This window comes from Polyodon spathula, chromosome 5, assembly GCF_017654505.1.
Source record: "Polyodon spathula isolate WHYD16114869_AA chromosome 5, ASM1765450v1, whole genome shotgun sequence".
NCBI classification, from domain to species: domain Eukaryota; kingdom Metazoa; phylum Chordata; class Actinopteri; order Acipenseriformes; family Polyodontidae; genus Polyodon; species Polyodon spathula.
Window position 1 is genome coordinate 37,073,141 of NC_054538.1, and position 13,044 is coordinate 37,086,184.

The following is a 13,044-nucleotide window of genomic DNA, read 5'->3' on the forward strand; positions in this document are numbered from 1 at the left end:
AAACAGGTACAGGAATGGTTCTATGCAATTATTCCCCTAAAGTATTATTAATAATAAAGTGACTCTTATTAAATCAAACAACATGAATAAATGTGAGCTTTATGAAGCCCACATACTTAATTGATACATTAGATAACATGTGTCTAAAGAAAATGATGGTTAAAACTAGCACATTTACAATTTCAGTGGCATTGAATGATCAAAATAATTACCCATCTGAGTTTTTATACTATAATATAATATGTTCCTATTGTGGATTTTCACACCTACAATGTATTTTTAAAAACTAATACTCACAGTATATATATATATTTTTATTTTATTAATAACAATATATTATCTTTATAAAAGCCATTAATAGTTTGTTTTCAGTATATTTATTTAAGAGATCACGTGACTTTAAGATGACAGCTTAAACGTATAAAACAGCAACACTACAGTTTAACGCTGTCTTTTTAACTTGGATTATATTTGTTTTATTTTAAATGTTATTATTTCTGTATAAGTACATTACAAATTTTAATAAAAAAAGCTTAAAGTAAGCAGGGCTTGTAAAAAAAAATAAAAAAATCCAAGATGGCCGCTGTCAGAAAGAGATGCTAAATTTGGTAGGCAAAAAAGCTATACATTTTATATGTTTTTATTTATTATATGTTTAAGTTAGAACAAACTAATTACAAAAGCTTTTTTTTTTTTTTTTTTTATTTGTTTTGTTGAAATGTAAAATTTTGTTTGACCACCCTAGGTAAAGGAAGGAGTACCCTATAGGCCTACTCCACAAAAGAAAGATTCAGAGGAATGGGTTATAACAGTGTGACAGGGTGCCCACCCCTTGTGTGTATTTTATTTATGTTTGTGTTGTTGTTGTAGTAGTATTATTGTTATTGTGTGCGCAGGAAATAAATTACAGAATGCTAAGAATGCTTTATATATATAAGATAGAATAAAAGAGCAAGTAACAAAAATAGATATGTAAGCCTGAGAGTGAGTAGAGCGCTGTGTTCAAGTTTTCATTAAAAAAATGTTAGATAGGATTTACCTGTATTTTACAGGTCATGGTAAACCGCTAACTCAGTGTTTCTCAATCTGTGGTCCGTGGAACATAATTACAGAAATGAAGTGGCAACAGAGTTTAGATCACATTGCAAACCCAAAATCTGAGACCTTAAAAACTCAGCTACAGAAGCAGGAAGAAAATGCATGCATGGAGTATAATTCAAAGTTAAAAAAAGGTCTAAACTCTCCGTCATTTACAGTTTTAGTGTCTATTAGTTATTATTGTGTTTTCATGTATTGCGCTAATGTGGAGCTTGTGAAGTAATACAACAGGGCGTGCACTGTGTGGCATTAACATATGGCTGTAGTTGGGTTGGAATCACAAACTGGAGGTTTTCAAGGTTTCCATTTTTTGTAATTAATTAAAATGAATGAAGCCTCCATGCTGGTCTCAATCACTTTGTAAACAGAGCTGACATAACCCTCAATGTTTGCCTTGTAAGGTACAGAAAAGATGGCAAAGACAAAGTTCATTATCCACGCATTACAAAAATGCATTATTGGCATTTTTAAATGATTGCACTAACAGCTATCATTGATGCTTGTTAGCACCTTTTAGCTATTGAGACCAGCATGGAGGCTAACATGACAACATTGAGTAGCCTACTCTACACACTGAAGCATAGAATCCATTAATTTTTTCCTCTGGATAAATTTGTGTTATTAAAGGTAAACTAGAATCGTTCTATCAAACTCCAATTTTAAAATACCGTATTACTTCAATTTGGCACCGTGGCGTTTATTTTAAATTGATCAAAATGACTGCGGCGCTTAAAAGAGGATGGCCTTTATACAAGGGCGACCTTTATTAATAAGACTACGATTTTCAAAAGCTGCAATATTTTATTACATGATTTATGACATTTTAGAAGTATCGCATTTGCTTATTTTCTGTAATACAGTAGCCTACCTGTATGTTACAGCAGGTGTGGCTAACCTACTTTGACTACAGTACATTTATGGGTGAGAGTTACCGAGAGCCTATTAGGTGTGTTTTCATGGCACACATTGGGCCCCTTGATAAAAGTGGAGCAACGTTTGAATGCCACAGGATATCTGAACATCATTGCCAATCAGGTGTATCCCTTTGTGGCAGCAGTGTATCCATCTGCTAAAGGATTTTTTCAGCAGGATAATGCCCCATGCCACAAGGCTAGGATTTTCCAGGAATGGTTCCACGAACATGACAGTAAATTCAGCTTACTGCAGTGGCCTGCCCAGTCACCAGATCTCAATCCAATTGAGCATCTGTGGGATGAGATGGAACGAGCTATTCGGAGTAGAGATCCACTACCAGCCAACTTGACACAACTGTGGGAAGCACTGGAGTCAACATGGGCCAGCATCCCTGTGGAATGCTTTCGACACCTTGTAGAGTCCATGCCCCGATGAATTAAGGCTGTTCTGAGGGCAAAAGTGGGTGCAACGCAGTATTAGAAAGGTGTTCCTAATGTTTTGTACACTCAGTGTGTGTGTGTGTGTGTGTGTGTGTGTATGTGTATATATATATATATATATATATATATATATATATATATATATTATATATATATATATATATATATATATATATATATATACATACATACTACATACATACATACATACATACATACATACACACACACACACACACACACACACACACACACACACAGTGCCTTGCAATTATTGTAAGGTGACATGGGTTTTGTGTTGGGAAATATTTTTAAGAAAAATAAAAAAAAACTGAAATATTTTGCTTGCATAAGTATTCAACCCCTGTGCTGTGGAAGCTCCCAGTTTGCACCAATGAAAGAAATTGCCCTAACGAGGACACAATTACCTTACCATTGGCCTCCACCTGTGAACCATTAAAGTTGCTGTCACATTTTCTGGATAAAAACCCCACTGTTGAAGGATCATTGGTAAGGCTGTGAATCTGAAGGAAAATTAAGACCAAAGAGCATTCTACAGAAGTTAGAGATAAAGTAATACAAATGCATAGATTAGGGAAAGGGTACAAAATAATATCCAAGTGTTTGGATATCCCAGTGAGCACAGTTGGATCAATAATCAGGAAGTGGAAGCTGCATCACACCACCCAGGCACTGCCAAGAAAAGGCCGTCCCTCAAAACTCAGCGCTCAAACAAGAAGGAGACTTGTGAGAGAAGCCACAGAGAGGCCAACAATCACTTTGAAGGAGCTACAGAGTTCAGTGGCTGGGAGTGGAGTAATGGTGCACCAGTCAACCATATCAAGAGCTCTGCATAACACTGGCCTGTATGGGAGGGTGGCAAGAAAGAAGCCATTACTCAAAAAGTACCATCTGAAAGCGCATCTGGAGTTTGCCAGAAAGCATGAGAGTGACCCAGCTGCGATGTGGGAAAAGGTTTTTTGGTCAGATGAGACCAAGATAGAGCTTTTTGGCCAAAACTCAAAGCGCTATGTGTGGTGCAAACCTAACATTGCCCATGCCTCAAGACACACCATCCCTACAGTGAGGTATGGTGGTGGCAGTATCATGCTGTGGGGATGCTTCTCATCAGCAGGGACTGGGCATCTTGTTACAATTGAAGGAAGAATGGATAGAGCAAAATACAGGAAAATACTGCAAGAGAATTTGCTTCAGTCCGCTAAAAAACTGAAGCTTGGGAGGAAATTCACCTTTCAGCAGGACAATGATCCCAAGCACAAGGCCAAAGCAACACTGGAGTGGCTCAAGAACAAAAGGGTGAATGTCCTACAGTGGCCCAGTCAAAGTCCTGATCTCAATCCCATTGAGAATCTGTGGCACTATTTGAAAATTGCGGTCCACAAGTGTCGTCCAACCAACTTAAACAACCTGGAGCAAATCTGCCAAGAAGAATGGACCAAAATCACTCCGACACTGTGTGCAAAGCTGGTACATACTTACCCCAAAAGACCTAAAGCTGTTATTGCAGCGAAAGGTGACTCTACCAAATATTAATGTGTGGGGGTTGAATACTTATGCAAGCAAGATATTTCAGTTTTTTTATTTTTCTTAAAAATATTTCCCAACATAAAACCAATGGCACCTTACAATAATTGATTCTGAGTTTCAGTGTTAAAAAATAAAATATCAAACAGAATGAAATTTCAATTTACCATTTGTAATTCAGTAATATGAGAAAATTGGTCAGGGGTCTGAATACTTTTGCAAGGCACTGTGTATATATAGTGATGGATTACCTTCCTGTCACACGTTTTCCTTCTTCAAATAAACGCTTTAAACACAGGATGCCAGGAAACGCCGTAGCATGTATTTATTGTTCACAATAATAAAAAAGAAAAATAAACAAAACAAAACTTAACCCATTCTCGGGCCCTATCTCAACAGTTCTTTCTCTAACTAATAACGAGGCAGGCTAAGCCTGTTCCCTCGCCATCAAAACCAATTCACAATCCAAATCGTAATCCCGAATACCTTTCCAATAGTTCCTTGTCTCGCTTCCACAATACACACAATAACCTGCTTGCTGTCCAACTTCTCAACCAAACTCCATAAGCTCTCCCTCATGAAACACAGACACTCACCCCCTTTTAAACATTCTTAGTTAATTTGATAATTAGTCTATTAAATAAACCTGGAGTTGGTCCCGACTCCTGTAGCCACTACCAGGTCCTAATGTCCACAATGTATTGTCTCTGCACAATAAGAACTAATTATTTTAAACCGGATTTAATTATTTGTATTCTCCCTTATTTAACAAACCATTATCAATTAACAGTTTATTAATTAACCCATCTTTAGTTCTTGATCCCAAACACTTTATATTAATTGCTTTGTTTACCAACCAGTTTGTTTGGGTAGTGAATTTCAAAGCAAAGACTCAACCATGAGCACCAAGGTACTTTCAGAAGAACTCTGGGACAAAGTTTTTGAAAGGCACAGAACAGGGGATGGGTATAAAAAAATATCAAAGGCCTTGAATATCCCTTGGAGCTCGGTCAAGACGATTATTAAGAAGTGGAAGCTGTATGGCACCACCAATACCCTGCCTAGATCAGGCCGTCCCTCCAAACTGGATGACCTAGCAAGGAGGAGACTGATCAGAGAGGCTACCAAGAGGCCAATGGCAACTTTGCAAGAGCTACAGGCTTTTATGGCCAAGACTAGTCAAAGTGTGATTATGACAATAAAATCCCAAGCATTCCACAAATCTGGCCTGTATGGTAGGATGGCAAGAAGGAAGCCATTACTCAAGAAAGCCCACCTTGAATTCTGTTTGAAGTATGCAAAAAAACACTCAGGAGATTCTGTAGCCATGTGGCAAAATTTTTTGTGGTCTAATGAAACTAAAATTGAACTTTTTGGCCTAAATGCAAAGTGTTATGTTTGGCGCAAACCCAACACAGCACATCACCCAAAGAACACCATCCCTACTATGAAGCATGGTGGTGGAAGCATCATGTTATGGGGATGTTTCTCATCGGCAGCGACTGGGGCACTTGTCAGGATAGAAGGGAAAATTAATGGAGCAAAGTACAGAGAAGTCATTGAGGAAAACCTGCTGCCCTCTGCAAGAAAGCTGAAACTGGGATGGAAGTTCACCTTTCTGCATGACAACAGCCCAAAGCACACAGCCAAGCTACTGAAAATTGGAGAAGGAATCTATGGAAAAGACCTAGGAGTTTTTGTTGACTCAGAAATGTCTTCATCTAGACAATGTAGGGAAGCTATAAAAAAGGCTAACAAGATGCTCGGATACATTGTGAAAAGTGTTGAATTTAAATCAAGGGAAGTAATGTTAAAACTATACAATGCACTAGTAAGACCTCATCTTGAATATTGTGTTCAGTTCTGATCACCTCGCTATAAAAAAGATATTGCTGCTCTAGAAAGAGTGCAAAGAAGAGTGACCAGAATTATTCCGGGCTTAAAAGGCATGTCATATGCAGACAGGCTAAAAGAATTGAATCTGTTCAGTCTTGAACAAAGAAGACTACGTGGCGACCTAATTCAAGCATTCAAAATTCTAAAAGGTATTGACAGTGTCGACCCAAGGGACTTTTTCAGCCTGAAAAAAGAAATAATGACCAGGGGTCACAACTGGAGATTAGACAAAGGGGCATTCAGAACAGAAAATAGGAGGCACTTTTTTATTGTGAGGGTCTGGAATCAACTCCCCAGTAATGTTGTTGAAGCTGACACCCTGGGATCCTTCAAGAAGCTGCTTGATGAGATTCTGGGATCAATAAGCTACTAACAACTAAACAAGCAAGATGGGCCAAATGGCCTCCTCTCGTTTGTAAACTTTCTTATGTTCTTATGTTCTTAATCTGCAGTCCACTTTTCACAGCAATACTGCTTGGCCTTAAATGCACTCTGGAGATTATTTGACGATCTGTTTGAATGTTTTCTGGGCAGTGTAATAAACTGGGGAAAAAAATTAATCTTACTACAACCTACAACTTAGTGTTGACTTGCTGGTAAGGCTACATTAAACATTTTTGTTTTTCAAGCTACAGCTGCTTGCATTTTATTACCTTTCAAATGAAATCAAACTGTATTTATATAGAGCCCTTCACACCAACAAAGGTGCCTCACAGCGCTTTACACAATAACAGATATGAAACAACTTTTTAAAATAGATAAAATAAATAATATACAAAGATACAAACACATAGAATTTAGAATAGCAATACAACAATGTATCCTAGATAAATATGTATAAAAGTGATACAATGTACATTATGACAATTAAAAATCTTTCACTCAGAAAGCAGCATGGCATCATCGCAACTACAAACACCTGGTTCATCCCATGCAGCCACAACCTACAACAGCACTTTACTGAATAGATGAGTTTTCAGCAGTCCTTTACATTTTTTTAAGCTGTCAGCTCCTCTGTTATTAACCGAAAGGTCATTCCATAATACTGGCACCAGGCAACTAAAGAAACACCTGCCCAAAGTCACACGTCGGAAACAAGGAGCCACAAGACATTTCTGTGCACTAGACCGGAGACATCTGGTAGGGACATACTTCGCCAGAAGCTCAGAGAGGTAAGCAGGGCCGGTACTGTTTAGAGCCCTATATGTTAATAAAAGGATTTTAAAAGTAATCCCTAAGTGGACCGGCAACCGATGTAGATCCCAGAGCTATTGAGAGATATACTCCCGACAGCCCTTTCCTGTCAAGACTCTTGCGGCTGCGTTTTGCTCTAGTTGGAGACGATAAATAAGCTTATCAGGCAGGCATACAATCCATGAAAATAGTCAAGCCTAGAGGTTATAAAAGCATGACACAGAATCTCTGCATCCCTTTGGTTTTGAAGGAGCAGACAAGGGCAATGTTTCTGAGATGATAAAAAAAAAAAAAAATGAATATGTGAAATACATGTGCCATAATATATATTTTTATATAATTGCCAAGACTGTCCCAGTTAATTTCAGAACTTTGTTTTCAAAACAATACATTTAATTCCCTATGTTACTTATTCTACTACATTTATCATAGTTTTTTGTGAAATAATTATTAAATATTTGCCAACACTATCCCAGTGAATTTCAGAATACTTTAGCTGTTTTTTTTTTCCTATTAAGAAATGTTTTTATATTGATTGCTTTATACTGGACAGTACAGTAATTACTGTAGATTAAATTATAAATCTTAACTTTTTATTTTGAAAATTGTATGTGTACTGTAAGGTTTGAACATTACATTACATAGATAATAATATAATACATTCTCAGTTCCTCTCTGATAATTCCTCTAGAGTTTCATTACCTAAAAAATGGCATGTAAAAGGTTGCACCCAGAGGAGGTGACTAAGATTGTGATGGAAACGGACAGTGGTGCTCAGTCATACCCTGAACTGATTTAATCTAGCAGTAACTTTAACCCCACTGACACCCCAGTGATGGCACTTATGTCACTGAGGAAGAGGATTCTTCCTCTTTCATGGAAGAACTTGTTGGACACCCAGAAAGAGAGACTGAGGAAAAGCCTGCCCCCCACCCCCACCCATAATGTACAGCCAGACATATCACCCTTTATTGGAACTCCAGGCCCAAAGGTGGATACTGCTGGCTCCACCACTGCAGTATTTCCAGCTTTTCTCCACAGGTGATCTGTTGGAGCACATGGTCATCATGACCAACAGGTATGCTGCCCAGTTTCTACAGCAGCAAAGAGAGCCTGGGGCCACGTGCCCATGCCCGCAAACAAGTGTTCCAGAATTGAAAAAAAAGTCTTTGACTCTCTTTAGAGATGGGAATTGTTAGTAAGCCAACAATTGCCCTCTACTGGAGCACATACCCTGTATATGCAACTCCCTGTTTCCTGCCATTATGAGGAGGGATAGGTTACAGCTGTTTCAAAGGTTCCTCCATTACAATGACAACACTACAGCCCTCCCAGAGACCATCCAGATCATGACAGACTGCATAAACTGCGGCTCCTTATAGACAACCTGAGAAATTTCTGACTTGTGCTCTCCTATTCAGCAACAGGCTTTCCAAAGGGCGTTTAATCTTCAAGCAGTATATTCCATCAAAGTGGGCACGGTATGGAATGAAACTACAGGTGCTGTGAGGCCACCACAGGGTACACACTGAGATTCAGGATGTAAGGGACAACAGACATCCATCTTCAGCTCCCCGGCTGTCCTCCCACCCATCTTATATACCCCTTCTTTAATATGGGTCACACCACCTGTATACTGATAATTATTATATAGGAATCACCCCTTGAAAATCTTAGCGTCCTGAATTGAAGTGAACACCTGCACAAAAGACAACGGCATACAACTTACTTGGTAGAACGATAGACTGTGATACAGTGCTCCTTCTATTTGCTTTTAAAAAGGAAACATATCAAACAGCAAAACAACCATGTGAAGCTTCACAATCACATTCTCTCTTAGCCCCTGTGGTTCTTATTGTACTGTAGCTGTAGGTGGTTGATTTGGCAGCAGCCACAATCCTTTGTGAACAGGTCCGCTGTAGTTGATTTTGCATGATAGCAAAGTTGGCTTTGTTACTTTTATCATACAACAAACATAAAAGACGAGCTATGGCACCTACTTTATAAAAAGAAAAAAAAAAACACCTCTAAATTCAATAAGTCCATCATAAAATTAAAAAATAAAATAAAAAAAGCCAAAATACACAACAACGTGGTATTGCAACGTTATCCATTAAGGCCATTGCACACCGAATCTGATCATGCATCCGATTTTAACGTGCGTCTAACATCATGTGCATTCCCTATTGCACATTGCACACTGAGGCCCAAATTTATAAAGGGGAAAAGCTGACTACAAAAAGCCACATAATGTGCTTGTACTGTACAGCTGCACCCAGCGTCAAAATAACAACCTATTTTATAAGACTAACTATGTGAAGCAGACGATTCTGCAATCATACAATTTAAATACCCCTCACAGCAATTAGCAGTGGAGAATTACACACCTCTCACAATAAATAGTGGGTTTGGGTCAACCCTGCGTGTGTAAGCTACACATTCCAAAAGAAAATGAATGGCACACAAAAACCTGGTACTAGCCATGGTGATGAGGCTGCTCAGAAGCAAAAACTGAAATTTACCAATATGGAAGTGGAAATTTATTGTACAAGCAGTATTTGTAGCACAGGAAGACGTGTTACAAGCTTAAAATACATCACCAGGACAAATGAATAAAATATGGAATGTATTCTTAATAAACAAATGTACCACTTCAGAGTTTGTAGTCTAGGTTGCTTATACATTATGACACATCATCCAGTTACTGTGCTTCGCATATCAGTTCAACTTCTTATTTCGTATAGAATAATTCCAGGCGTACAGACTTTTCAAGATTCAGAAAAAATAACTTTTTTTTTACTTACATCCATGGCAGTCAAACAGGTGGATAATCCTTCCATTCAATATGTTCAACAACAATAACTCCATACAGCTTCATACGAACAGTCTTCAGTTTACCTACGACTTATATCTTCTTAAATTTTTATGCAGTTACAACTCTCCTATTTCTTATGATGTCTGTATTTCTGTCTATTTTTTTTTTTTTATTATTGTAAAGCATATCTATATGGTCTATAATATAGCTACATTATTTCAATGCACCTACAACCAGCTGTACTGCATTTGCTCTAGCTACAAACTAACTGCACAATCCTTTTATAAATCTGGGTCTGAGTCTGTAATTGTCATACGAAGGTGATGCATCAATTTTGGAATCGAAACAAGTTCGATTTGATCCGATTTGACGTGCGTTAAAAATGACATTGACCAATGAAAAACGATTGGGAAGACACGTGGGTTCTTGCAGTACCCTGAACAATGGAAAATCTAATTGTGTCTGTCGCCAAACAAAAATTACTTTATGATAAATCCAACAAAGATTACAAACACTTTGAAAAAAAGGAAAACATGTAAAGACATTGCCGTGGACTTGGGCATGAATGATATGTATTATAAAACATGAAAATGTGAACTGATAGCATACATAAACACGTGGATTTTGTGCAATACAAGTTATTCCAAGCATATACTTTTTATTTCAGCTGTAATCAAGGAAGTAAAGAAACAAGGGCCTAACCTGGAAACACATATCAGAGAAAGATGCTTGACAGGGCAAGAGCAGTCAGGGCTTAACAGTCAGAAAAGAGGGCAGTTTGGGAGGCAAGCAATCCAGCTCTCCTGCCTGCCTGCATGCTGCTTAATATCAACAAACCGCTTTGGGCACCTCTGCTGTAAATCAAGTGTTTGGCAGCTGCTCAGTTCATTATGGGCCATTTATAAGGTTCAAATGGAGAGGCGCTGCGGGCCGCATTAAGGGGTTGTCGAGCGCCGTTTTGGGCACCCTTGGTCTACCTGAGTGTTAAAGTCTCCAAGACCTAGTACATTATCTGTTTCTAAGACAAGTTGCGAAAGGAAGTTTGAGAAGTCTGCAAGAAAGAAGGCTATACAGTGCCAATAGTAAGTATTTACCCCCCTTGGATGTTTTCGCAGTTTGTTGTGTTGCAACCTGAAATCTTGATGCATTTAAATGGGATTTTTTCCCCCCTTTGATTTACACAACGTACTCGACACTTTGAAGAGACAAGAGAATTTTTATTGTGAAACAACAGTTAATGAAAAAAACTGAAATGTCTTGATTAGATAAATATTCACCCCCCTGAGTCAATACTTGGTAGAACCACCTTTGGCAGCAATTACAGCTGTGAGTCTTTTGGGGTAAGTCTCTACCAGGTTTGCACATCTAGATTGTGCAAAATTCGCCCATTCTTCTCAGCAAAATTGTTCAAACGCTGTCAATCTTCCAGTCTTGCCACATATTCTTAATCAGATTCAAGTCCAGGCTTTGACTGGGCCACTCTAGGACATTCACTTTCTTGATTTTAAGCCACTCCAGAGTCGTTTTGGCTGTGTGCTTGGGGTCATTGTCCTGCTGAAAGGTGAATCTCTGTCCCAGTCTTAGGTCTTTTGCAGACTGAAGCAGGTTTTCCACATTGATTTGCCTGTATTTAGCTCCATCCATTGCCCTCTACCCTGACAAGCTTACCAGTCCCTGCTGATGAAAAGCACCCCCATAGCATAATGCTGCCACCACCATGCTTCACTGTAGGGGTGGTGTTACCTGGGTGATGTGCTGTGTTGGGTTTACGCCAGACATAATAAATAGTTCAATTTTTGTTTCATCAGATCACAGAACTTTTGCCACATCTTTTCAGTCTGCCACATGCCTTTTTGCAAATTCAAAGCAGGATTTTATATGGATTTTACATGGACAGTTTCTCCCATCTCGGCCATGGAACGCTGTAGGTCTTTCAGAGTTGTCATTAGCCTCTTGGTCGCTTCTCTGACCAATGCCCTTCTTACCCGGTTGCTTAGTTTGGGAGGACGGCCTGCTCTAAGCAGATTCTGGATGGTGCCTTTAACTTCTTAATGATCGACTTGACTGTGCTCCAAGGGATATTCCATGCCTTTGAAATCTTTTTATTCCCCTCCCCTGATCTGTGCCTTTCCACAACTTTATCCTGGAGTTGTTTTGAAAGCTCCTTGGTCTTCATGGTAGTATCTTTGCTTTGAATACACTACCCAACCGTGGGACCTTATAGAAACAGATGTATTTCATCTGAAATTATGTGAACCACTTTTATTGCACACAAACTTATTAACTTATTGTATGAATTCTGAGGTCAATTGGTTGCACCTTAGCTTATTTAGGCGTGTCACAGCAAAGGAGGTGAATACTTACAGTATTTAATGAAGACTTTTCAGTTTTTTATTGTCCCCGTCCCCCCCATTTGTTCACACATTCAAAGTGTTGAGTAGGTTGTGTAAATAAAGGAGAAACAAAATTCCCATTTAAATGCGTCAAGATTTCAGGTTGTAATACAACAAACTGTGAAAACGTCCAAGGGTGGTGAATACTTCCCATAGGCACTGTACAACCAGGTGGTCTATAGATAACTACAAGTAATTCAGGAAAATAGGGGTTACATTTAACAACAGTGTGCTCAAAAGAGAAGCAGTCAGGAAATGATAAAGCAGTACCACAAATGTTTTTATCCATAATAAGTGCCACACCTTCGCCTCTCCCTGTGTCATGAGCCTTTTCATAAAACTTAAAACCATCTAATGCAAGTCACCAGTATTATTCCAGGTCTCGGTTAGGCATAAAAAGCTAAATATTTTTTCCATAAGGAGCTCACAAATAACCAGAGACCTTTACAAGTGATCTAATATTCATTAAAGCAAACTTCTGTGGCTGTGAAATGAGTCTGTAATCCTGGTTTGCAGACACACGGGACATTTCAATCAGATTTGACTGCCTGACATTTGCAGAGCTAAAACCCAGGTTCTGCCGAGATCTCAAAGGACGAGTAGTCCAAGGAAACCAAGCATTTTCAATCTGACTGCTATACAGACCCCACATTATTTTATACTGTCTACATTTTTTTTTAAACGGTGTCTAATGTGTTTGAACCTGCAACAAAATTAGTCAAGTACATATTACTATAATACATGCCTG